We start from the raw sequence: 24,805 nt of genomic DNA on the forward strand, positions 1-24,805 counted from the left end.
GAACACCTTCTTGACCAAAAGGCAGATGTGAAATGAAATGACATAAAGCTTCAGTGGCTGAGAGATTTCAAATGGAGTTGAGAGGTCACTCTGGTGGACATTCTTATGCACTATATAGATAATACTTTTTAGGTTTTAATGTATTGGAATAGCTAGAAGGAAATACCTGAAACTGCCAAACTCCAACCCAGTAGCCTTGACTCTTGAAGACGATTGTATAACAATGTTGCTTACAAGGGGTGACAGTGTGCTTGTGAAAACCTTGTGGATCACACTCCCTTTATCCAGTGTATGGATGGATGAGTAAAAAAAATGGGGACAAAACCTAAATGAAAAATAGGGTGGGATGGGGGGATGACTTGGGTGTTCTTTTTTATTTTTTATTCTTGTTCTGATTCTTTCTGGTGTAAGGAAAATGTTCAAAAATAGATTGGGGTGATGAATGCATAACTATATGATGGTATTGTGAACAGCTGATTGTATACCATGGATGACTGTATAGTATGTGAATATATCTCAATAAAACTGAATTTTAAATAAATAAAAAAGTAAATAAAATTTCTGCACATAGACATGGTCTGGGACAAAGGTCACCAAAATGGAGGGAAACAGCCTTGCCAGCCACCTCTAAATTACGTGCCAACACTAGTTAAGATATAGAGAAATGCTTAAAACTCACAATTCAGTAGTTTTTTTTCTGAACAGACAGAAGCACTCTGATCAGATGTCTAGCTGGGAAAAATTTTTAGATTGACTAAGACTTTTTATGTATTGTTCTTTAGAAGTGAGTGCAGTCTTGAGAGATAAACAAGTGATATACTCTAAATACACTTATTTCACTATTGTTTAACAATTTTCTTTTTAAATATCAATGCATGAGAAGTACAAAGATAAATATGGCAAGTTCTGTGCCTTTGCTATTTTCTATAAACAGAGCCTTTTCAGCCTTCAAAAACATTAGTCAAAGCTTAAAAAGAAAAGTATTAAAACCAGATACTGAATTCCATATAGATTTTTCCTAAAAAAAAAAAAAATTAATTAGTAAAAAAAATAAAAAAGAATTAACTTCAATTTCCAGCAATATGGCAGATGAGATAGCTGAGTAACCTCCTGTTACCAAATACTCAGACATACCAGATAAAGTAAAACAAACATCCTTCAAATGCATGGCTGATTTCATAAAAAAGCAAAAAAAAAAAACTCTCTAGAGCAAAAAAAAATTAAAATTAAAATTAAAAAAACCAAAGAGGAAGTTGAAAGCCAGAATGGTAAATGGTGCTGATGCTATGGCTGCACGTGGAGTATTTGCTGGTCTTGATTAAAAGAAAAATAAAGAAGCATAGGTTTGAGTAGACATGTAGGGACAAGAGACAAAGCCTTGAGCCTGAATGAAATGGGGAGTGTTCCAGTTTGCTAAGGCTGCCGAGTGCAATATTCCAGAAATGGGTTGGCTTTCAACAATGGGAATTTATTTAGTTACAAGTTACAATTCTAAGGCTGTGAAAATATCCAAATTAAGGCATCAACAAGAGGATACCTTCTCTGAAGAAAGGCTGCTGGCATCTGGGGTTCCTCTGTCAGATAGCAAGGCACATGGCCGGCGTCTGCTTGCCCCTGCATCCCAGGTTTCATTGCCTTCAGCTTCTGATTTCCGTGGCTTTCTCTCCGAATATCTGTGGGTTCTCTCTTAGCATCTCCAGGGCATTTCTCTCTCTCTCTCTAAGCTCTCTCCAAATGTCTTTGCCTTTTATCTTCACACAAAGGACTCCAGTAAAGGATTAAGACCCACCTTGAATGGGCTGGGTCGCATCCCAATTGAAACAACCTAATCAAAAGGTCCCACCCATAATAGGTCTGCCCCCACAAGAATGGATTAAAAGAATGTGGCCTTTTCTGGGGTACACAACAGCTCCAGACTATCACAGGGAGTTAGACGAAAAGAGAATGATCTTGGAGGGTGATGGTCTCAGTGCAAGTGTGGGCTAAAAAAAAAAAAATCTATCTATTTACCTATCTGGGCTCATCTAGTGGAGTCGGGGATCTGGGTGGCCAAAGAAACACCTTCCAAAGAATTTATAACCACAGACCAGCCCTTACTATCTGCATAATCTCAGAGTCTCACAATTGAGAAGTAACATAATGTTGTAAAGATTTTCATTCAATTCTAAATATTTTCTAATTTCCTTGGTGATTTCCTTTTTGACTCATGGGTGCTTCAGAAATAGGTTCTTTAATTTCCAAATATTTGGGGGGCTTCCAAAGATCTATTATTGATTTCTAGTTTTATTCCATTGTGGCCCAAGAGCAAGCTTTATATCATTTCAATTCTTTTAAATTTGTTAAAGATTGTTTGATGGCCAGGAATATAGACCACAATCTTGATTACTATTCCATTTGCATTTGAAAAAGATGTGTGCTCTACTGTTTGGGGAGGGAGAACTCTAGAAATGTCTATTAGGTGATGCTGGTTGATAGTGTGTTCAGGTCTTCTTGATCCTTAATAATCTTCTCTCTATTTGTTCAATCAATTTCTGAGAGATAAGGGTAGAGCTATTTAATATAATTGTGGAGTCGTCTATTTCTCTTTTCAGTTCTATCAGTTTTTCTTCATATATTTTGAAGCTCATAGTAGGCAGCCTTAAAACACTGCCTGGTGTTCATGCCCTTGTGTAAGTACCCCACTCCCCCCACCCCCCACCCCAGGTCAGTGTGGACTGGACCAGGGAAAAAGTGATTGGATGTCACTTCCAAGATTAGGTTATGAAAAGACGGTGCCATTTGTCTTGCTTGCGTGCTCTCACTCTCTTACTTGCTGGGAGGGAAGCCAGCTGCATGTTGTGAGCTGCCCTATGGAGAGGCCCACATGGCAAGAAATGGAGGGAAGCCTTTAGCCGACAGTCAGTGAGGAGCTGAGGCCTCACTCCAAGAGCCGGCGAGGGAACAAATCCTGCCAACAACCACTTGAGAGACTTTGGAAGTGACTTAGCTCTCAGTCAAGCCTTCAGATGGGACTGCAGCCCCAGCGACACCTTGATTGCAGGCTGTGAGAGAGTTTGAGGCAGAAGCACTCAGCTAAGCCACGTCCAGATTCTTGACCCACAGAAACCATGAGATACTAAATATTTGCTGTTTTAAGTTTCTGGGTTTTGTGGTGCTTTGTTACACCAGAGTAAGTAACTGAAATACTTACTGCTGGTGAACAGAAGATGACCAAGGTCATGGGATGTCACCTCTGAGACTAAGTTACAAAAAGGCTTCTGTCCTGGGTACTCTTTCTCTCTTGCTCCGAGGAAGCCAGTTGCCAAGTTGGGAACTACCCCATGGAGAGACCCACATAGCAAGGAACTGAGGGAGGCCTTCAGCCCACATCCAGGGAAGGGCAGTCTCTCTCCGTGCTTTTGTCCCTTTCTCTGCAGTAAACTGTAACTACATTTCACATGACATGTTAGGTTCATGGTGGGGTATGGAGGGACCTGTCTTTGTTGTTCTAATTCTGTTCTAGTCTTAGGCAGCCCTGGGCCCCTGGGTCAAGACAGGGGGAACTTCTAGGGGATCTTACCCTGCCTCCAGCTTCAGGACACCTCTAGTGTTCTGCATCCACAGTGCATGCTGCCCTTCCCCAAATTTAGGTTTTTGCCTCTCCTTCTCTAAGCTATAATGGGTCTTCACCACTTCCTTAAAAGTGACAGTTTGCCACTTTTCTCCCATTAGCTTTAGGCTTTTGTTAGATACAGGAGGTAGGTGTTCTAGTTTGCTAATGCTGTCAGAATGCAAAACACCAGAGACGGATTGGGCTTTATAAAAGGGGGATTATTTGGTTACACAGTTACAGTCTTAAGGCCATAAAGTGTCCAAGGTAACACATCAGCAATTGGGTACACCCACTGGAGGATGGTCAATGGTGTCTGGAAAACCTCTGTTAGCTGGGAAGGCACATGGCTGGCATATGCTCCAAAGTTTTGGGTTCAAAATGGCTTTCTCCCAGGACACTCCTCTCTAAGCTGTAGTTCCTCAAAAATATCACTCTCAGTTGCTCTTGGGGTGTGTGTCCTCTCTTAGCGTCTCCAGGGCAAGAGTCCGCTTTCAACGGCTGTCTTCAAACTGTCTCTCATCTGTAGCTACTCTCTCAGCTTCTGTGTATTCTTCAAAGTGTCCCTCTTGGCTGTAGCAAGTTTGTCCCTTCTGTCTGAGCTTATAGTGCTCCAGTAAACTCATCAAGGCCCACGCTGAGTGGGAGGGGCCACACCTCCATGGAAACTATCCAATCAGAGTCATCACCCACAGTTGGGTGGGGTGCATCCCCATGGAAACACTCAAAGAATTACAATCTAATCGACACTGATACATCTGCCCACACAAGATTACATCAAAGATAATGGCATTTTGGGGGACATAATACATTCAAACCAACACGTTCCACCCCCTGGACCCCAAAATGCATGATCTTTCCATATACAAAATACATTCATCCCATCACAATATCACAGAAACTTAAATCATTTCACTAACAACAGTTAAGTACAAGATCCCATCAAATCAGTTATAGGAGTGGTCTGTCCAAAAGCAAAATTCCCCTCAGGCTCTGTACCTGTGAAACTTAGAACAAGTTATCTGCTTCGTATATACAAAGGAGGGACAGTCATAGAATAAATATTCCCATTGCCATAAGGAGAAGCAGTAAGGAAAGCAGGGTTTAAGGGACCTGATTAGTTCCTAAAACCTGCAGAGCAAACTCCATTAGATTTCAAAGTCTGAGAGTCATTTACAGAATGACATTGCATCCTTGGGGCTTGAGAGAATGGGAGTCTAACCCTTCCTCGGGGCCTTTGTGGCAGCCCTTTTCTCTCCAAACGCTGAAGTGAGTGCTCCAACATATCCACACACTGGGGAGACCACCTTCTGGGCCCCACCCTCCTCAAACATCGAGGCAGCACCCAGATTCTCTTCCATCTCCAGGGCACACGCTCAACCCCTTCAGAACAGTGGCATAGTGCCAGGCTCTCCCCTGTCCGCTGGGAATGTGCTCCACCCTCTTTGAGGCCTGCGGTGGCAACACCTTTCCTGAACATCGAGGTGGAAGGCCCACCCTCGACATCCAGGGCAAAGTCACCCTTTCCATGCATGTGGACCACCCCACTCTCCCTGAGATCTCTAGACTCTAGACCTCAACCTCCATGGCTCTGCCTTTGAAGAAATTTTTCCTTCAATTTGTTCCTTGCTTGTGTCCTCCAGTCCCGACCAGCAGTGGCTACCTGTAAAGAGCCCACAAAAATTCTGTTGGCTTCGCATGAAGCACACAGGGGTCAAAGCCATCAGACAATAGGACTTTCCACAAATCCTTTCTGCTTAACTCCTTCTCCAATCTTGGCTTGTACTGAAATGGCGGCTGGGTTCCATTTTTGGTTACATCCTCACATTGGGCTGTAGCTTCTGGGGTTTCACCCCCTGGAGGCCCAGAGTTTTTCAGGCCATCAATTTCTGGTTTCTTTGAAACCAAGAGTTCATTTCTCAGCTTATCTCTGTCCTCTCACATTTTACTATAAGCTGCAAGTAAAAGCCAGGCTACTTCTATATTTTGCTTGGAGATCTCATCAGCTAAATATTCCAGATCGTCGCTTACAAATTCTGCCCTCCATCCAACACCAGGACTCAATTTTGCTAAATTCTCTGCCATTTTAAAACAAGGATCACCTTTCTTCCAGTTGGCAATGACACATTCATCATTTCTGCTCAAGGCCCCATCAGAAATATCTTTAGAGTCCATATTTCCCAAAACAGTCTCCTCAAAGCAGTTTAGGCCTTTTCTATCAAGCTCCTCAAAGTTCTTCCAGAATGTTCCCCTTATCCATTTAAAAAGCCATTCCAACATGTTTGGTATTTGCAAACTCAGCAGCACCAGCACCCCACTTCCAATATCAAAATCTTTTCTAGTTTGCTAATGCTGCCAGAATGCAAAACACCAAAGAGGGATTGGCCTTTATAAAAGGGGGTTTATTTGGTTACACAGTTACAGTCTTAAGGCCATAAAGTGTCCAAGGTAACACATCAGCAATCAGGTACCTTCACTGGAGGATGGCCAATGGTGTCCGGAAAACCTCTGTTAGCTGGGAAGGCACGTGGCTGGCATCTGCTCCAAAGTTTTGGGTTCAAAATGGCTTTCTCCCAGGATGCTCCTCTCTAGGATGCAGTTCCTCAAAAATGTCACTCTCAGTGGCTCTTGGGGAGTGTGTCCTCTCTTAGCTTCTCCGGAGCAAGAGTCTGTTTTCAACAGCCATCTTCAAACTGTCTCTCATCTGTAGCTACTCTCTCAGCTTTTGTGTATTCTTCAAAGTGTCCCTCTTGGCTGTAGCAAGTTTGTCCCTTCTGTCTGAGCTTATATAGTGCTCCAGGAGACTCATCAAGGCCCATGCTGAATGGACAGGGCCACACCTCCATGGAAACTATCCAATCAGAGTTATCACCCACAGTTGGGTGGGGTGCATGTCCATGGAAACACTCAATCAAAGAATTACAATCTAATCAACACTGATACGTCTGCCCACACAAGATAACATCAAAGATAATGGCATTTTGGGAGACATAATACATTCAAACCAGCACAGTAGAAAAAAGGAACTGAGCAGGGTTACATGCCTTCCAAAAGTGACTGCTGTTCCCCTCCCCCAGGCTTGCATCACAAGGGACATAGGGCTTTCTAAGGATCATTGCCCTGCTCCCAGTATTTCCTGCATGCACTTGGTGATGACCAGGGTGAGGAAGGATGGTGTCTGTGCCGGTTTGAGTGTACTGTGTCCCCCAAATGCCATTATCTTTGTAGTCTTGTGTGGGGCAGAAGTTTTGGTGTTGGTTAGATTTGCTTGGAGTGTGCCCCACCCAGCTGTGGGAGATAATTTTGATGAGATGTTCCCATGGAGGCGTGGCCCCACCCATTCGGGGTGGGCCTTGATTGGTGGAGCTATATAAATGAGCTGACTCAAAGAGGAAAGAGAGTGCAGCTGGGAGTGATGTTTTGAAGAGAAGCAAGCTTGCTAGAAAGGAACGTCCTGGGAGAAAGCCATTTTGAGGCCGGAGCTTTGGAGCAGATGCCAGCTGCCTTCCTAGCTAGCAGAGGTTTTCCGGACACCACTGGCCATCCTCCGGTGAAAGTACCCGATTGCTGAGGTGTTACCTTGGATGCTTTGTGGCCTTATCACTGTAACTGTGTAGTGAAACAAACCCCCGTTTTATAAAAGCCTGTCCATCTCTGGTGTTTTGCATTCTGCAGCATTAGCAAACTAGGACAGTGTCTTTGGAAAAGAGCCTGCCAGTGGGTGTGAATCCCCCTAGTGTCTGTAGCTCCCAGCAGTTCTAATATTCTCACACTAGTGCACACTTGGCCATTAGCAATTAATTACACATATTAGTCTAGTTATTCTTATCAGCTTCTGTTAAGAGACTAAAACTACAAGCCATAGACTGAAAGAAAATATTTTCAAATCACATACTTGATAAAGGACTTATATGTAGAATATATGTAAAGAACTCTCAAAACTCAACAGGCTTCCAGGAAGATGGCAGATTAGGAGAGAGAGCAAAATTCTCCTCAGTGAAAAATACTAGATAAAGGACAGAAAGCACTCCAGAACAGCAGTTCCAGGGTCCCACCGGCTGGGCAGGGACTTCTACACCACATAGTGAGTGCATGGCTGGAGAAGCCAAGAGACTGTGTTTAAGTCTGGAGTGTTCAGCCTGAAATGCTGCCAGGGAATGGGTTGTTGGAAACAGGAGATGAGTGTGGAGGGAAGTCACCTTCCACACACCGTGAGCCCTCCTCAGCACCTGCCTGTGGTGGTAGCCCTTCACAGACTCGCAGTCAAAAGCCCCCAAGCTAGGGACTGGTGTTTGGAGTGGGTGGAAGAGTGTAGGGGGGGGTGCAGTTTTCCATACCCTGTGCAGCCATCTTGGCAGTTGGCTGGGGAAATAACCCCTCACAGCCCTGCAGCTGAGAGCTCCCTTGAGGGAATACAGGATTCAGCAGACTTGTGACAGCATCCACCCTTCCTCCATGGTGTGCAAACTCAGCAGCACATAGTGTGCACAGCTTAGAGGCAAGGGTGCCACACAGAAATGCCAGGAACCCTCCCCCAATCTCAGGGACTCAAGAACACATGGCAGACAGGGACTGTGGAGCATTTGAGCTTGAAAGTGAGAAGCATAGCTCTGCAGCCCCAGAGTACTACAGCCAAAGCCCCAGGAATGACCAGGACCACTGTTTCCTGGAGCAGACTCCCTGCCAACCTGTGCAGGGTATGCCCGCCACCCACAGAGCTGGCAGTCCCCAGGTGTGCTGGTTTGAATGTATTATGTCCCTCAAAATGCCATTATCTTTGATGTAATCTTGTGTAGGCAGATGTATCAGTGTTGATTAGGTTGTAATTCTTTGATTGAGTGTTTCCTTGGAGATGCACCCCACCCAACTGTGGGTGATGACTCTGATTGGATAATTTCCATGGAGGTGTTACCCCACCCATTCAGGGTGGGTCTGAATTGAATCACTGGAGCCATATAAATGAGCTGACAAACAGAAGGAACTCACTGCAGCTGAGAGTGGCATTTTGAAGAGGAGCTACAGCCAAAAGGTACATTTTGAAGAATGCACTGGAACTGAAAGAGAAGCTTCAGCTTACAGAGACATTTTGGAGACCACCTTTGAAAGCAGACTTTTGCTCCAGAGAAGTTAAGAGAGGACAAATGCCCCAAGAGTAACTTAGAGTGACATTTTTGAGGAGCTGAAGCCTAGAGAGGAACATTCTGGGAGAAAGCCATTTTGAAACCAGAACGTGGAGCAGATGCAGGCCACGTGCCTTCCCAGCTAACAGAGGTTTTCTGGATGCCATTGGCCATCATCCAGTGAAGGTACCCAATTGTTGATGTGCTACCTTGGACACTTTATGTCCTTAAGACTGTAACTGTGTAACCAAATAAACCCCCTTTTATAAAAGCCAGTCCATTTCTGATGTTTTGCATTCTGCCAGCATTAGCAAACTAGAACACCAGGGTACACAGAAAAGTAGTGCACTGATTGGATTTCCACATGGTTTGGACCCCCACTTAGTGCATAGATGAAGTTGGGGGAGAACTGGCTTGAGGGTAAGAGGTATCTCAAGAATGCCATCTGCTGGTAGGACAGGAAAAGTGTACTCCACCAAGCTGTAGCTCTGCCAAAATATAGATAAATGTTCAAATAATTCTGCATATCCTAAAAGAACCCTATCAAGATAAGCAAATGCCAAGAGGCCAGAAACAACAGAGAATTATAAAGCATATGAAGAAACCAGAGGATATGGACAACCCAAACATCCAAATTAAAAAGCCAGAGGAGACACAGAACTTGGAGCAATTAATCAAAGAATTATACACAAACATCGATGTCATAGCTAAGAATATAAAGGGTATCAAGAAGACCCTAGCGCCAGCCTTCCGCGTGTTTGGCTGGACGCCCCATCTTGCAAGATCGTAAATAAATTCTTTTCTCCTCCAGAACCGAGAGAGCGTTTATTCCCTTACAGGTACCACTTTATTTCCGACAACTTGGGGGCTCGTCCGGGATCCAAAGCTTCGGAGGGGGACCCCCGAGGTGGACAAAGGGAAGGCGCGCCCCGCTGATTGAGCGGTCCCGGACTCCGCCATTGGGGGCCCATCTCCGGCAGCTAAAGGGCCCGAGACCAGATGCTTGGATCTGCCGGTTGTGGATGAGAAAAGGGGGAAAAGAAAAGGCCTGCCTCTGGTTAACCAGGCAACTCCGTGCACGGACCAAGGCGGCTATGAGAGAAAGAGAGAGACTGCATCCACCTAAAATAAAATTGGCTGTACCCATATCCCCAAAGAACGATGAAAGTTGAGGTTTGAAGTCAAGTGGTCTCAGGCTGGGAGAGTGGAGTGGCCCACATGCATGAAAAGGGCACCGTGGACTGCTGGCTCAGACCCCGCCTCTTGAATTTGCTGCCCATCGACATCAGCCTGGCAGCTGGGTTCTGATCCAGTCATGGAAAGAATCCAAACTTCAACCGATCTGGGAAGGACCCTATCAAGTCTTGCTGACAACTGAGATGGCAGTCCGAATGGCAGAAAGAGGCTGGACTCATTACACACAAGTGAAGGGACCGGTGCCTGAACCAGACGATAAGTATCCAGCAACTCAACCTGAATCCTGGAAAGTGACTCCTACCTCAGATCCCCTAAGGATCACTTTAAATAGGCAACAGTTAAAGGAACATATTAGAAGGGAGAAAGGGCTGGATTAAACCCTATGTTTGCATTGCGCTCTGTGTATAGCTTAATGATGAAATTGCTTATGCTGATCATAATGTTCTATATTCAAGGAGTAACAGGTTCTGCTAAGCTGGTTATAAGTGTAGTCAAAGGCTTAAAGTCTCAAACTGTACAATTTGATGTTTGTCAAGTAATGAGCTGTAAAAATATAAAACATCAGCAACAACTGAGGGAGGAATATAAGCATTTATGTAAGCAGACTGTTCAAATAGAAAGCAAGATTGTTGGGGGGCGAACATTTGAGAGTATAACTTATGAGACACCTAACCCCTGTTATTCTTGGGACACTGCTTGGTGGACCACACAGTATGAGGGATGGGTCTTACCCAGGTTGGAGGAAAAACCATTAAGGGAAACTTGGCTGGAATTTAACTCTCCAGTACAAATTGACCCCAAGGTCATTAGAATACTTAAGACCAAAGACTTAAAGCAAACCACAGAAATAGAGACAGGTTATGGAAATACAAATGCCTGGGTAGAATGGGGCAAACATACCATCCAGAGTCTAAACAGAAGTGACTGTTATGCTTGTACAACCAAACAACCCACTGTTCAGATTATGCCCTTCCCCTTGGGGATGAAAAAGCATGAAAGGGAGTTTAAATGTATAACACTCCTCTTTCAAAATGCTACTCCTGGTGAAAGTTGTAGTACGTTGTCCTCCCTTTTCCCTCCAGTCCAGGAGGGAAGTGTCAAAGCCATACCAGCGTCTCACCTTGGTCCTGGAAACCACTCTGCCTGTCTCTCCAGATGGGAAGAAGGGCTCCAGGATCTTGGTACCATGGCTCTGTGTACACAGGTGTGGAATGTGAGCAAGGATAGTACTGGCAACTTCTCCAGCCTAACTATACCCCGAGCAGACCTCTGGTGGTACTGTGGGAAGGGCATCCTCTGGGCAACACTACCTGAAAAGAGGGGAGGAACCTGTGCTCTGGTTCAATTGGCTATCTCATTTACCCTGGCATTTGAAAGTAATAAAAAAGTACCAACCCAAGGCAAAGGAGAAAAGAAAAATGTACAAAGTGTACCTAGTTCCTTCAATAAAAAATGTTTGTAGATAGTATAGGGGTTCCCCAGAAAGTTCCTAATGAGTTTAAAGCTAAAAATCAATTAGCTGCAAAATTTAAATCGTCCTTATTCTGGTGGGTCACCATCAATAAAAATGTCAATCATCAGCTAAAATTTATCAACTATACCAGGAATGTCATTAAAGAAATAGCAGAACAGTTAGATGCCACTAGCCGAATGGCTTGGGAAAACAGAATGGCCCTAGACATGATGCTAGCTGAAAAAGGAGGCGTCTGTGCTATAGTTGGGGGAAATTGTCGCGCATTCATCCCCAATAATACCGCACCTAATGGAACTATCACCAAAGCCCTACAAGGCTTAACAGCCTTATTTCAGAAACTAGAAAAGAATTCTAGCATTAACAACCCACTCATAGAATGGTTGGAAAATTGGTTCGAGAAATGGAAAGGAATTGCAACATCTATTTTAATTTTCCTTATCATTCCAGCCAAAATGTTTATAACAGCTGGGTGCTACATAATCCCGTGTGCTCAAAGGCTAGTTCAAAAAGCCATCAAAACCACTAGAATCAAAAATAAGAAAGATCCCTATAATGAGGAATGTAAAAAAGCCCTTAGAAAATTTGAGAATCTAAAATGTGAAAACTAAAAGTGTTTAAAAAAAAAGAGGAGGGAATCTGTAAGAAAGGAATAAGTTTCGTTTTCACATAGAGACAGCATGGAATAAGGGAAATGGAGGCAAAACCAGTTTAAACAAGCCCCAGACAAAGAGAAGAGAGAATCTGCCTGATGTAAAGAGACATGAGGTAGTATCAGAGGCGGGAACTCACAGCAAAAAAAATAAAAATTTGGGGGGGCATTGGCTAATCAGTTCAAAATCTCAATAATGAGCTAGTTGGCTCTCTGGGATTGGCGGTACAAATTAAAATCTCAAAAGATGAATTAGTTAGTGTTCTCGGATAGGCTGTAACCTCTGTAGTACCCAGTCAATGGGGAAACAGGGGAGGGACTTGCGAATTAGGAGTAGGAGATTTAAACATCACCATTCTCTTCCTCTGGCACGCCAGCCTTCCGCGTGTTTGGCTGGACGCCCCATCTTGCAAGATCGTAAATAAATTCTTTTCTCCTCCAGAAAAAAAAAAAAAAAAAAAAAGAAGACCCTAGAAGAGCACAAAAAGAATTTGCAAGAGTAAATTAAAAATAGAAGATCTTATGGAAATAAAAGATACTGTTGATCAAATTAAAAATATTCTTGAGGGACATAACAGCAGATTTGAAAATGCAGAGGAAAGAAATAGCAAACTCAGGGACAGAGTGGTGGGACACAAAAGCACAAAAGAATGAGTGCTGAAAAAAACTGAAAAATTTGAAATGGATCTCAGGGAAATAATGGAAAACATGAAGCACACAAACATAAGAATCACTGGTGTTCCAGAAGGTGAAGAGAAGAGTAAAGGGCTAGGAAAAGTATTCAAAGACATTGTTGGGGAAAACTTCCCAAACCTTCTAAATGACATAAATATGCAAATCAAAGATACCCAATGAACTCCAAATAGAATAAATCCAAATAAACTCACTCTGAGACATATTTTGATCAGACTGTCAAATGCTGAAGAGAAGGAGAAAGTTCTGAAAGCATCAAGGGAAAAGCAATTCACCACACACAAGGGAAACAACGTAAGACTAAGTACTGATTACTCAGCAGGCACCATGGAGGCAAGAAGGCACTGGTATAACATACTTAAAATTTTGAAAGAGAAAAATTGCCAGCCAAGAATTTTTTATCCAGCAAATCTCTCCTTCAAAATTGAAGGAAAAAAAAAAAATGCTGAGAGAGTCTGTTAATAAGAGATCTGCCCTACAAGAAATACTAAGGGAGCAATACTGACTGAGAAAAAAAAAGATAGAAGAGAGAGGCCTGGAGAAGGGCAGAGAAATGAAGGATATTAGTAGGGGTAAATTAAAGGAAATAAAGAGTGTGGGGGGTGGGTATATCTGACAACTAAAAGCCAAAGGATAAGATGGCTGATTCAATAACTGCCTTCACAATAATAACATTGAATGTAAATGAATTAAACTCCCCAATTAAAAGATATAGATTGGTAGAATGGATTTAAAAATATGAACCATCAAAATGCTGTTACAAGAGACTCATCTTAGACCCAGTGACACAAAGAGATTGCAAGTGAAAGGATTGGAAAAAAAATACTCCATGCAAGCTACAGCAAAAAGAAAGCAAGGGTAGAAATACTAATTTCAGATAAAATAGACTTCAAATACAAGGATGTCATAAGAGACAAAGAAGGACACTATATACTAATAAAAGGGACAATTCACCAAGAAGAAATAACAATCGTAAATGTTTATGCACCCAATCAGGGTGCTCCAAAGTACATGAGACAAACATTGGCAAAACTGAAGGAAGCAATAGATGTTTCCACAATAATCATGGGAGACTTCAATACACCACTCTCTCCTATAGATAGAACAACCAGACAGAGGACCAATAAGGAAATTGAGAACCTAAACAATGTGATAAATGAATTAGACTTAACAGACATATATATAGCATTACGTCTCAAATTACCAGGATATACATTCTTCTCTAGTGCTCGTGGAACTTTCTCCAAGATAGGTCACATGCTGGGGCATAAAACAAGCCTTGATAAATTTTAAAAGATTGAAATTATTCAAAGCACATTCTCTGACCACATGGAATGCAACTAGAAGTCAATAACCATCAAAGATCTAGAATATTCACAAATATCTGGGGGTTAAAAAACAGCACACCTAAGGTTATAGTCTAAATATTCTCTTGGGGTAGAATAGGAACATGTTGGAAGTAATGTAGTTATTATAGGTTATTTGTTTTTTCTTATTTCTTTATTTTCCTTTCATTTGAAATGTTTTTTTATTGTCTGTTTTTTTTAATTTTCTAATAAAATCAATTGAAAACAAAAATACAATGAAAAATATATATGTATGCAAAGCTCCCCCGGGGAGCTGGGGGGAAATGCAGAGGTGTTGAGCTTCCTCACCTGGATGGCTGTTGATGTTATCACAAACATTGAGGACTGGTGATATGATGGACTGAGCCCTCTATCATGGAACTTGCCCTTATGAAGCTTGTTACTGCAAAGGAAAGGCTAAACCTGGTTATAATTGTGCCTAAGAGTCTCTCGCTGAATAATTCTTTGTTGCTCAGATGTGGCCCTCTCCCTCTAGCTAAGCCAAGTTGGTGGGTCAAATCACTGTCCTCCCCGCTATGTGGGATCTGACACCCAGCGGATGGCAACACAGAATATGACTTCTGGGGATGAATCTGGACCCAACAACGTGGGATTGAGAACATCTTGACCAAAAGGGGAATGTGAAATGAAACAAAATAAAGTCTCAGTGGCTGAGAGATTCCAAATGGGATCCAGAAGTCGCTCCGGTGGACACTCTTAGGCACTAATAGATAACCCTTTTTAGGTTTTAATGTATTGGAATAACTAGAAATAAATACCTGAAACTAACAAACTGCCCAGTAGCCTTGACTCTTGAAGACATATACATAACAGTGTAACTTACAAGGGGTGGCAATGTGATTGGGAAAGCCTTGTGGATCATACTCCTCTTTATCCAGTGTTTGGATGGATGAGTAGAAAATTGGGGACAAAAAACTAAAGGAAAAATAGGGCAGGAGGGGAGGGACGATGTGTGTATTCTTTTATTACTCTTATTTTTTTATTCTTATCTTCACTTTTTCTGGTACAAGGAAAATGTTCAAAAAACTAGATTGGGGTGATGAATGAACAATTATATGATGGTAATGTGAAAAATTGATTGTACACTTTGGATGACTATATAGTATGTGAATACATATCAATAAAATAAAGAAAAAAACAGCACACCTAAACAATCAGTAGGTCAAAGAAGAAATTGCAAGAGAAATTGTTAAATATCTAGAGACCAATGAAAACAAGAACACAATATATCAAAACTTATGGGATGCAGTGAAGGCCATATTGAGGGGGAAATTTATAGTTCAAAATGCATACATTAAAAAGAAAGAAAGAGTTAAAATCAGAGAACTACTGGAACAACTGAAGAAGCTAGAGAATGATCAGCAAACTAATCCTAAAGCAAGTAGAAGAAAACAAATAACAAGAATTAAAGCAGAAATAAATGATACAGAGAACAAAAAAAATAGAATAAATAAAACGAAACATTGGTTCTTTGAGAAGATCAACAAGATTGACAAACCCTTAGCTAGACTGACAAAGTCAAAAAGAGAAAAGACCCAAATAAACAAAATAATAAATGAGAGGGGGAACATTATGGCAGATTAAGAAGAAATTTTTTAAAAAGCATAAGAGGATACTATGAACAACAGTACTCCAACAAAATAGACAATTTAGAGGAAAAGGATAATTTTCTGGAAACATGTGAACAACCTAGACTGACCCAAAAAGAAATAGAAGACCTCAGCAAACCAATCACAAGCAAAGAAATTCAATCAGACTTCAAAAATCTACCTACAAATAAAAGCCCAGAGCCAGATGGCTTCACAAAAGAACTTTACCAAACTTTACAAAAAGAACTGACACCATTCCTACTCAAACTCTTTCAAAAAATTGAAGAAAATGGAAAACTACCCAATTCATTTTATGGAACCAACATCACTGTGATTCCAAGACCAGATAAAGATACAATGAAAAAGGAAAACTACAGGCCAATCTCCCTAATGGATATAGATGCAAAAATCCTCAACAAAATACTTGCAAATTGAATCCAAAGACACATTTAAAAAATCATACACCACAACCAAGTGGGGGTTCATCTCAGGCATGCAAGGGTCGTTCATCATAAGAAAATCAGTTAATGTAATTCAACACATTAACAAATCAAAAGGGAAAAATCAAATGATGATCACAATAGATGCTGAAAAGGCATCTGACAAAATTCAACATTGCTTTTTGATAAAAACACTTCAAATGATAGGAATTGAGTGAACCTTCCTTGATATGGTAAAGGGCATATATGAAAACCCATAGCCAGCATAGTACTCAATGGTGAGAGGCTGAAAGCCTTTCCCCTAAGATTGGGAATGAGACAGATGCCCACTGTCACCTCCATTATTCAACATTGTGCTACAAGTTCTAGCCAGAGCAATTCACCAAGACCAAGATATAAAAGGTATCCAAATTGGAAAGGAAGAAGTAAAACTGTCATTATTTGCAGATGATATGATCCTATATTTGGAAAATCCTGAGAAATCAATGACATAGCTACTTGAGCTAAAAAACAAATTCTGCAAAATGGCGGGATACAAGATCAATGCACATTAAGTCAGTAATGTTCCTATATGCTAGCAATGACCTAACTGAAGAGACACTCAAGAAAAACATTCCATTCACAACAGTAACTAAAAAAATCAGGTTCCTAGGAATACACTTAACCAAGGATGTAAAAGACCTTTACACAGAAAATTACATAGCTTTACTAAAAGAAATGAAAGGGGACCTAAAGAGATGGAAAAATATTCCATGTTCATGCATAGGAAGGCTAAAGGTTGTTAAGATGTCAATCCTACCCAAACTGATCTACAGATTCAATGCAATTCCAATCAAAATTCAAAAAACCTACTTTGCAGACTTGGAAAAGCTACTTATCAAATTTATTTTGAAGGGAAAGGGGCCTCAAATTGCTAAAAGCATTCTAAAATAGAAAAACAAAGTGTGAGGACTTATGCTTCCTGACATTGAAGCAATAGTAGTCAAAACAGCATGGTATTGACACAAAGATAGACATATTAATCAATGGAATCAAATTGTGAATTCAGAAATAGACCCCCAGATCTACAGTTGAGATTTTTTATAAGGCTCCCAAACTCACTGAACTGGAAGATAACAGGCTTCAACAAATGGGACTGGGAAAACTGGATATCCTTATCCAAAAGAATGAAAGAGGACCCCTGCCTCACACCCTATACAAAAATTAACTCAAAGTGGATCAAAGACTTCAATATAAAAGACAGTAACATAAAACTCCTGGAAGATAATGTAGGGAAACATCTTCAAGACCTAGTATTAGGAGGTAACTTCTTAGGCCTTACACCCAAAGCAAAAGCAATGAATGAAAAAATAGATAAATGGGAACTCCTCAAAATAAAAAGCTTCTGTACCTCAAAGGAATTTGTCAAAAAGGTGAAGAGGCAGCCAACCCAATGGGAGAAAATATTTGGAAACCATAAATCTGATGAGAGACTGATATCTTGCATATATAAAGAAATCCTACAACTCAATGACAATAGCACAAACAGCCCAATTATAAAGTGGGCAAAAGACATGAAAAGTTATTTTTTGAAGAAGAAATACAAATGGCTAAGAAACACATGTAAAAAATGTTCATCTTCACTAGCTATTAGGGAAATGCAAATCAAGACTACAATGAGGTATCACCTCAGGAACAATAAGAATGGCTGCCATTAAACAAACAAGAAACTACAAGTGCTGGAGAGAATGTGCAGAAATTGGAACTCATTCATTGCTTGTGGGACTGTGTAATGGTACAGCCACTGTGGAAGACAGTTTGGCAGTTCCTCAGTGTGCTGGTTTGAATGTGTTATGTCCCCCAGGAAAAGCCATATTCTTTGATGCAATATTGTGAGGCAGACATATTAGTGGGGATTAAGTTGGAACATTTGGATTAGGTTGTTTGTATGGCAATGCACCCCACCCAACTGTAGGTGATAACCCTGATGAGATATTTTCATGGAGGTGTGGCCCCACCCATTCATGGTGGGCCTTCATCAGTGGAGCCATATAAATGAGCTGATGGGCAGAGGGAACTCAGTTCAGCTGTGAGTGACATTTTGAAGAGGAGCTACAGCCAAGAGGGATGCTTTGAAGAAAGCACAGGAGCTGCAGATGAGAGAGAGTTTGAAGATGGCCACTGAAAGCAGACTCTTGCTCCAGAGAAGCTGAGAGAGGACAAATACCCCAAGTGCAACTAAGAATGACATTTTTGAGTAACTGCAGCCTAGAGAGGAGCATCTTGGTAGGAAGTCATTTTGAAACCAGAACTTTGGAGCAGATGCCAGGTACATGCCTTCCTAGCTAACAGAGGTTTTCTGGACACCATTGGCCATCCTCCAGTGAAGGTACACGATTGCTGATGTGTTACCTTGGACACTTTATGGCCTTCAGACTGTAACTGTGTAACCAAATAAACCCCCTTTTATAAAAGCCAATCCATCCCTAGTGTTTTGCATTCCAGTAGCATTAGCAAACTAGAACAGTCAGAAAACTAGATATCAAGTTATCCTCCAATCCCACAATTTTACTTCTCAGTATATACCTAGAAGATCTGAAAGCAGTGACAAGAACAGAGATCTGTACACAGATCTTCATAGTGGCATTGTTCACAACTGCCAAGAGATGGAAATAACCCAAATGTTCTTCAACAGATGAGTGGGTAAACAAAATGTGGTATATACATATGAAGGAATACTACACAGCAGTAAGAAGGAATGGGGTCATTAAACATATGACAACATGGATGAACTTTGAAGACAAAATGCTGAGTGAAATAAGCCAGACACAAAAGAAGAGATATTGTATGTTATCACTAATGTGAACTCCATGAAAAAAAAATGTAAAATAAGTGTCTTATAATGTAGAATATAGGAAACCTAGAGACAGACAGAAGTTAGTGAAGGGGGAATGATAATCTAATATGTACAAATAGATAATGAGGGTGAACTTAATGGTATGGGAATGGTCAGGTGTGACTATGGTCTGGTAATGGGATTATAAATATCAGTGATGCATTGAAGGTGAACATGTTTGTAAATGGTTGTTTAAAGGCAAGTAACCCAAAAAAAAGTACCACAAACCTGCAGCTGATAAGGGCTCTGGGATGTTTTATGTTATGATAATTGTTTAAAGTTGAGAGTGATGATGACTGTACAAGTAAGTGAAGATAATGTAAGAAACTGATCATTTATCTTGGGATAGAATGCATATTAAGTGAAATTAGGAAGCCACTTCTTAATAAATCAGACCCTCAACATGAGACTTGCTCTTGTGAAACTTAGGGCTGTAAACAAGAAGCTGAGCCTTCCTATAATTATGCCTAAGATGCACCTCCAGAGAAACTCTTTTGTTGCTCAGATGTGGACTTTCTCCATCTAAGCCCAATTTGGCAAATAAATTCATTAAACACCACCACCACCTCCCCATGAGGGACATGACTACCAGGAGAATGACTCTTCCTGGCGATGTGGGACATGACTCCCGGGAATGAGCCTGGCCTTGGCAGCAAGGGATTGAAAATGCCTAATTGACAAAAAGGAAGAAAAAGAAAGGTAACAAGTTGAGGTTACAGTGGCTGAGAGATCTTAAATAGAGTCAAGAGGTTATCTGGGAGGTTTCTCTTATGCCAGCTCCAGCCAGACATCCCAAATGGTCACACTATGCCTTGCCATTACCAAAAGTAGTCCCCAAATACCTAGTTCCCTATATGAGATTCTGTAAAAGATTCACTCACTAAGTTTTCTCTCTCAGAAACTTAAATCCACCAGAGTGTTCCTATGCCAGACAAGTCCTAAACCCCAGAGACAACAGCCTCTTTAAGAACAACAATCAGATGCAGCTCCTTTCCCCATACTGTCAACACCCCCTTTCAATATGAACAAGTTAGGGTGGTCACTGCCTAGACACCAAGGAAGATGGAGAAAGAGGTTAAGTGATCGGAGGGGGTAGCAGCAAACAAAATAAGATTTAACAAAGGTCTATGAAACTTTATATAAAAAGGTATTTTTTTAGATGCTGGGGTGTTGGAATAGCTGGAAGGAGGTAAATGATGTGGTGGAACTGTAACCTATAACATTCTTTGAAATTTGTTCTATAGCTACCCATTGAATTGTGCTTTGAAAGTCTTCACCTTTCTGCATATATCCTACATTTCATAATAAGGAAAGAACTGAAACTGTGAAACTTTAACCCATACAATTTTTGAAATTACCTATGTAACTGCTTGTTAACACCATTCTGTATGTATGTTATATTTTACAATAATGGAAATAGCTGAAATTGTGGAACTATGACCCATGACAATCTTTGAAATTTGGTCTCTAACTACTTGTTAAATCACACTTTGAAAGCTATCACTGTTATGTATATATGTTAAAGTTCCCAATAAAAAATGCATTAAAAAACTCAACAATAAGCAAATAAACAACTCAATTTTTTTAATGGGCAAAAGAGATAAGCAGACAATTCACCAAAAAAGTTACATAGCTGGCAAGGAAGCACATGAAGATATGCTCAAATTCATCAGTAACTAAGGAAATGCAAATTAAAACTAAAATGCAATACCACTGTACACCTAATACAATGCCAAAAAAAAGCTAACAAAAACTTGACTATGCTAAGTGCTCACAAGGAAGCTGAAAACTTGAATTCCTAAACATTGTTGGTGGGATGCAAAATAGTTTAGCTACTTTGGGCAACAGTCTAGCATCCTCTTATAAACTTAAATATACTCTTACCAAACAACCCAGAAATTCTACTCTTAGGTGTCTACCCAAATGAAATGAAAACCTGTGTTTATAAGAAAACCTGTACATAAATGTTTTTAGCAGCTGTATCCAAAATCTAGAAACAATTCAAATGTCTTTCATCTGGGGTACGGATAAGCAAACTGTAGTACATCCATACAGTGGAATACTTCTCAGCAATAAAAAGGAGTGAGTCAGTGATACACACACCAATCTCTAATGCTTTACACTAAGTGAAAGAAGCCAGACTCAGAGTGCTGCCTACTGTATTCCACTTATATGACATTTTCAAAAGCAAAACTATAGGGGCAGTGACATCATCAACATGACAACGTAAACAGCTACTGAAAACTTCTCTCCAGAGATTCAATAAAAAAAAAAAAAAGGACAATTCTGAATTATTTGAAACTCTGGAGGAGGCTATAGACTGGAGAAAGACCCTGAAAATGTCAAATTGAAGAAAGAAAAGAAATATCAGGTAAGAATTTTCCATCCCTCTCCCCTTCACTTGGTCTCCATGTGGGAAAGGCACAGAAAAAGCAGAAGGGACCCCTCCCATCAGGGACACAGATTTTAAAATCTCACAGCAGTGAAAAATACTCTGTTTGGAGACCCTGTGGTCAGGGCAGAATATCTCAAGGCCCAGATCAGTAAGGGACATGGACAGAAAAGCATTTCCAGCCTAGATCTGAAAGCCCTTCACCCACCCTTGAAGGAAGCAGCAGCCGGTGGCTGTTTCCTCCCCTTGGAGTCCTGCAGTTTGGGCCCAGCTGTGCTCCAAGGCAGAGCAGCCTCTGAGGACAATTAAGTTACCAAACAGCACTGTCTGCTGGACAGTCCAGAAAGTGCAAGGACCCTTTCTTAGGAGAATAGGAGCTGATCTACATACCCTGCAAAGAAGCCTGGCCTTGTTTTGGCTGAGAAATGGGGAATATCGAACTATAAAAGCAGGGCCCCAAAACTAAATCCAGGTCTTGTTAGCTGGTGGAAAATAAAACACCACTGGAAGCCAGAAGATTGGTACTATAACACACAGTGAACCTGCTGGGGTGCCTAGTGCCCACGTATCATCCCTGTGGCAAGCCACAGTGGCACCTGATACGTGGGAGAAGACTGGGAGACAGTGCCAATCTGACAACCATCCAGGGAGAGAAAAAAAGAAAAGATAGAGATCAAAGACAACCAACAAGAAAACCTTAGGCAAAAGAGAGAAAACAACCTTCAGAATAAACCAACCAAGAAAGTCAGATGCTGAGACACCAGCAAAAAAATAACAAGCCACATCAGGGAATGGGAAAATATGGCCCAGTCAAAGGAAGAAACTAACATTTCAACAGAGATTCACGAGTTGAAACAACTAATTATAGATGTTCAAACAAATCTTTATAGATGTTCAATCAAATCAACGAGGTGAGACAGAATGTGACAAAAGACATGAAGGATCTAAAGAAGACACAGGGTGATCATAAGGAAGAATTCATAAGCTTGAAAAAAAATGACAGAACTTATGGGAATGAAAGGTACAATAGAAAAGATGAAAAACACAATGGAGACATACAACAGCAGACTTGGAGAGGCATAAAAAAGGCTCAGTGAGCTGGAGGACAGGACATCTGAAATCCTGCACACAAAGGAACAGATAGGGAAAAGAAAGGAAAAATATGAGCAAGGTCTCATGGAACTGAATGACAACATGAAGCACATGAATATACATGTCATAGCTATCACAGAAGGAGTAGAGAAGGGAAAAGCAGCAGAAAGAATAATAGAGGAAATAATCAATGAAAATTTCCCATCTCTTATGAAAGACATAAAATTACAGGTCCAAGAAGCACAGTATACCCCAAACAGAATTGATCCAAATACACATACTCAAAGACACTTACTAATCAGATTTTCAAATGTCAAAAACAAAGAGAGACTTCTGAAAGCAGCAAGAGAAAAGCAATCCATCACATACAAGGAAAGTTTGATAAGACTAAATGCAGACCTCTCAGCAGAAACCATGGAGGCAAGAAGGCAGTGGTATAACATATTCAAGATACTGAAAAAGAAAAACTGCCAACCAAGAATCCTATATCCAGCAAAATCATCCTTCAAAAATGAGGGAGAGGGAGGCGGGGCAAGATGGCGGACTGGTGAGCTGTAAGTTTTAGTTACTCCTCCAGGAAAGTAGGTAAAAATCCAGGAACTGCGTGGACTGGACACCACAGAGCAATCTGTCTTTGGGCATACTTCATACAACCCTCATGTAAACGTGGAACTGCTGAGATCAGCGAAATCTGTAAGTTTTTGCGGCCAGGGGACCCGCGCCCCTCCCTGCCAGGCTCAGTCCCGGGGGAGGAGGGGCTGTCAGCTCCGGGAAGGAGAAGGGAGAACTGCAGTGGCTGCTCTTATCGGAAACTCATTCTACTGATTCAAACTCCAACCATAGATAGACTGAGACCAGACACCAGAGACTCTGAGAGCAGCCAGCCCAGCAGAGAGGAGACAGGCATAGAAAAAAAACAACACAAAAAACTCCAAAATAAAAGCAGAGGATTTTTGGAGTTCTGGTGAACACAGAAAGGGGAAGGGCGGAGCTCAGGCCTTGAGGCGCATATGCAAATACCGAAGAAAAGCTGATCTCTCTGCCCTGTGGACCTGTCCTTAATGGCCCTGGTTGCTTTGTCTATTAGCATTTCAATAACCCATTAGATCTCTGAGGAGGGTCGTTTTTTTTTGTTTGTTTTTTTTTTTTAAATCCTTTTTTCTTTTTCTAAAACAATTACTCTAAGAAGCCCAATACAGAAAGCTTCAAAGAATTGCAATTTGGGCACATCAAGTCAAGAGCAGAACTAAGAGAGCTCTGAGACAAAAGGCAATAATCCAGTGGCTGAGAAAATTCACTAAACAACACAACTTCCCAAGAAAAGGGGGGTGTCCGCTCACAGCCACCATCTTGGTGGACAGGAAACACTCCTGCCAATCACCAGCCCCATAGCCCAGAGCTGCCCCAGACAACCCAGTGTGACGGAAGTGCTTCAAATAACAGGCACACACCACAAAACTGGGCGTGGACATTAGCCTTCCCTGCAACCTCAGCTGAATGTCCCAGAGCTGGGAAGGTGGAGCAGTGTGAATTAACAAAGCCCCATTCAGCCATCATTTGAGCAGACTGGGAGCCTCCCTACACAGCCCAGCAGCCCAGAACTGCCCTGGGGGGACGGCACTCACCTGTGACATAGCACAGTCATCCCTCAACAGAGGACCCGGGGTGCACGGCCTGGAAGAGGGGCCCACTTGCAAGTCTCAGGAGCCATATGCCAATACCAAAGACTTGTGGGTCAGTGGCAGAGACAAACTGTGGCAGGACTGAACTGAAGGATTAGACTATTGCAGCAGCTTTAAAACTCTAGGATCATCAGGGAGATTTGATTGTTAGGGCCACCCCCCTCCCCGACTGCCCAGAAACACGCCCCACATACAGGGCAGGCAACACCAACTACACACGCAAGCTTGGTACACCAATTGGGCCCCACAAGACTCACTCCCCCCACTCACCAAAAAGGCTAAGCAGGGGAGAACTGGCTTGTGGAGAACAGGTGGCTCGTGGACGCCACCTGCTGGTTAGTTAGAGAAAGTGTACTCCACGAAGCTGTAGATCTGATAAATTAGAGATAAGGACTTCAACAGGTCTACAAACCCTAAAAGAACCCTATCAAGTTCAGCAAATGCCACGAGGCCAAAAACAACAGAAAATTATAAAGCATATGAAAAAACCAGACGATATGGATAACCCAAGCCCAAGCACCCAAATCAAAAGACCGGAAGAGACACAGCACCTAGAGCAGCTACTCAAAGAACTAAAGATGAACAATGAGACCATAGTACGGGATATGAAAGAAATCAAGAAGACCCTAGAAGAGCATAAAGAAGA

This window comes from Choloepus didactylus, chromosome 5, assembly GCF_015220235.1.
Source record: "Choloepus didactylus isolate mChoDid1 chromosome 5, mChoDid1.pri, whole genome shotgun sequence".
NCBI classification, from domain to species: Eukaryota; Metazoa; Chordata; class Mammalia; order Pilosa; family Megalonychidae; genus Choloepus; species Choloepus didactylus.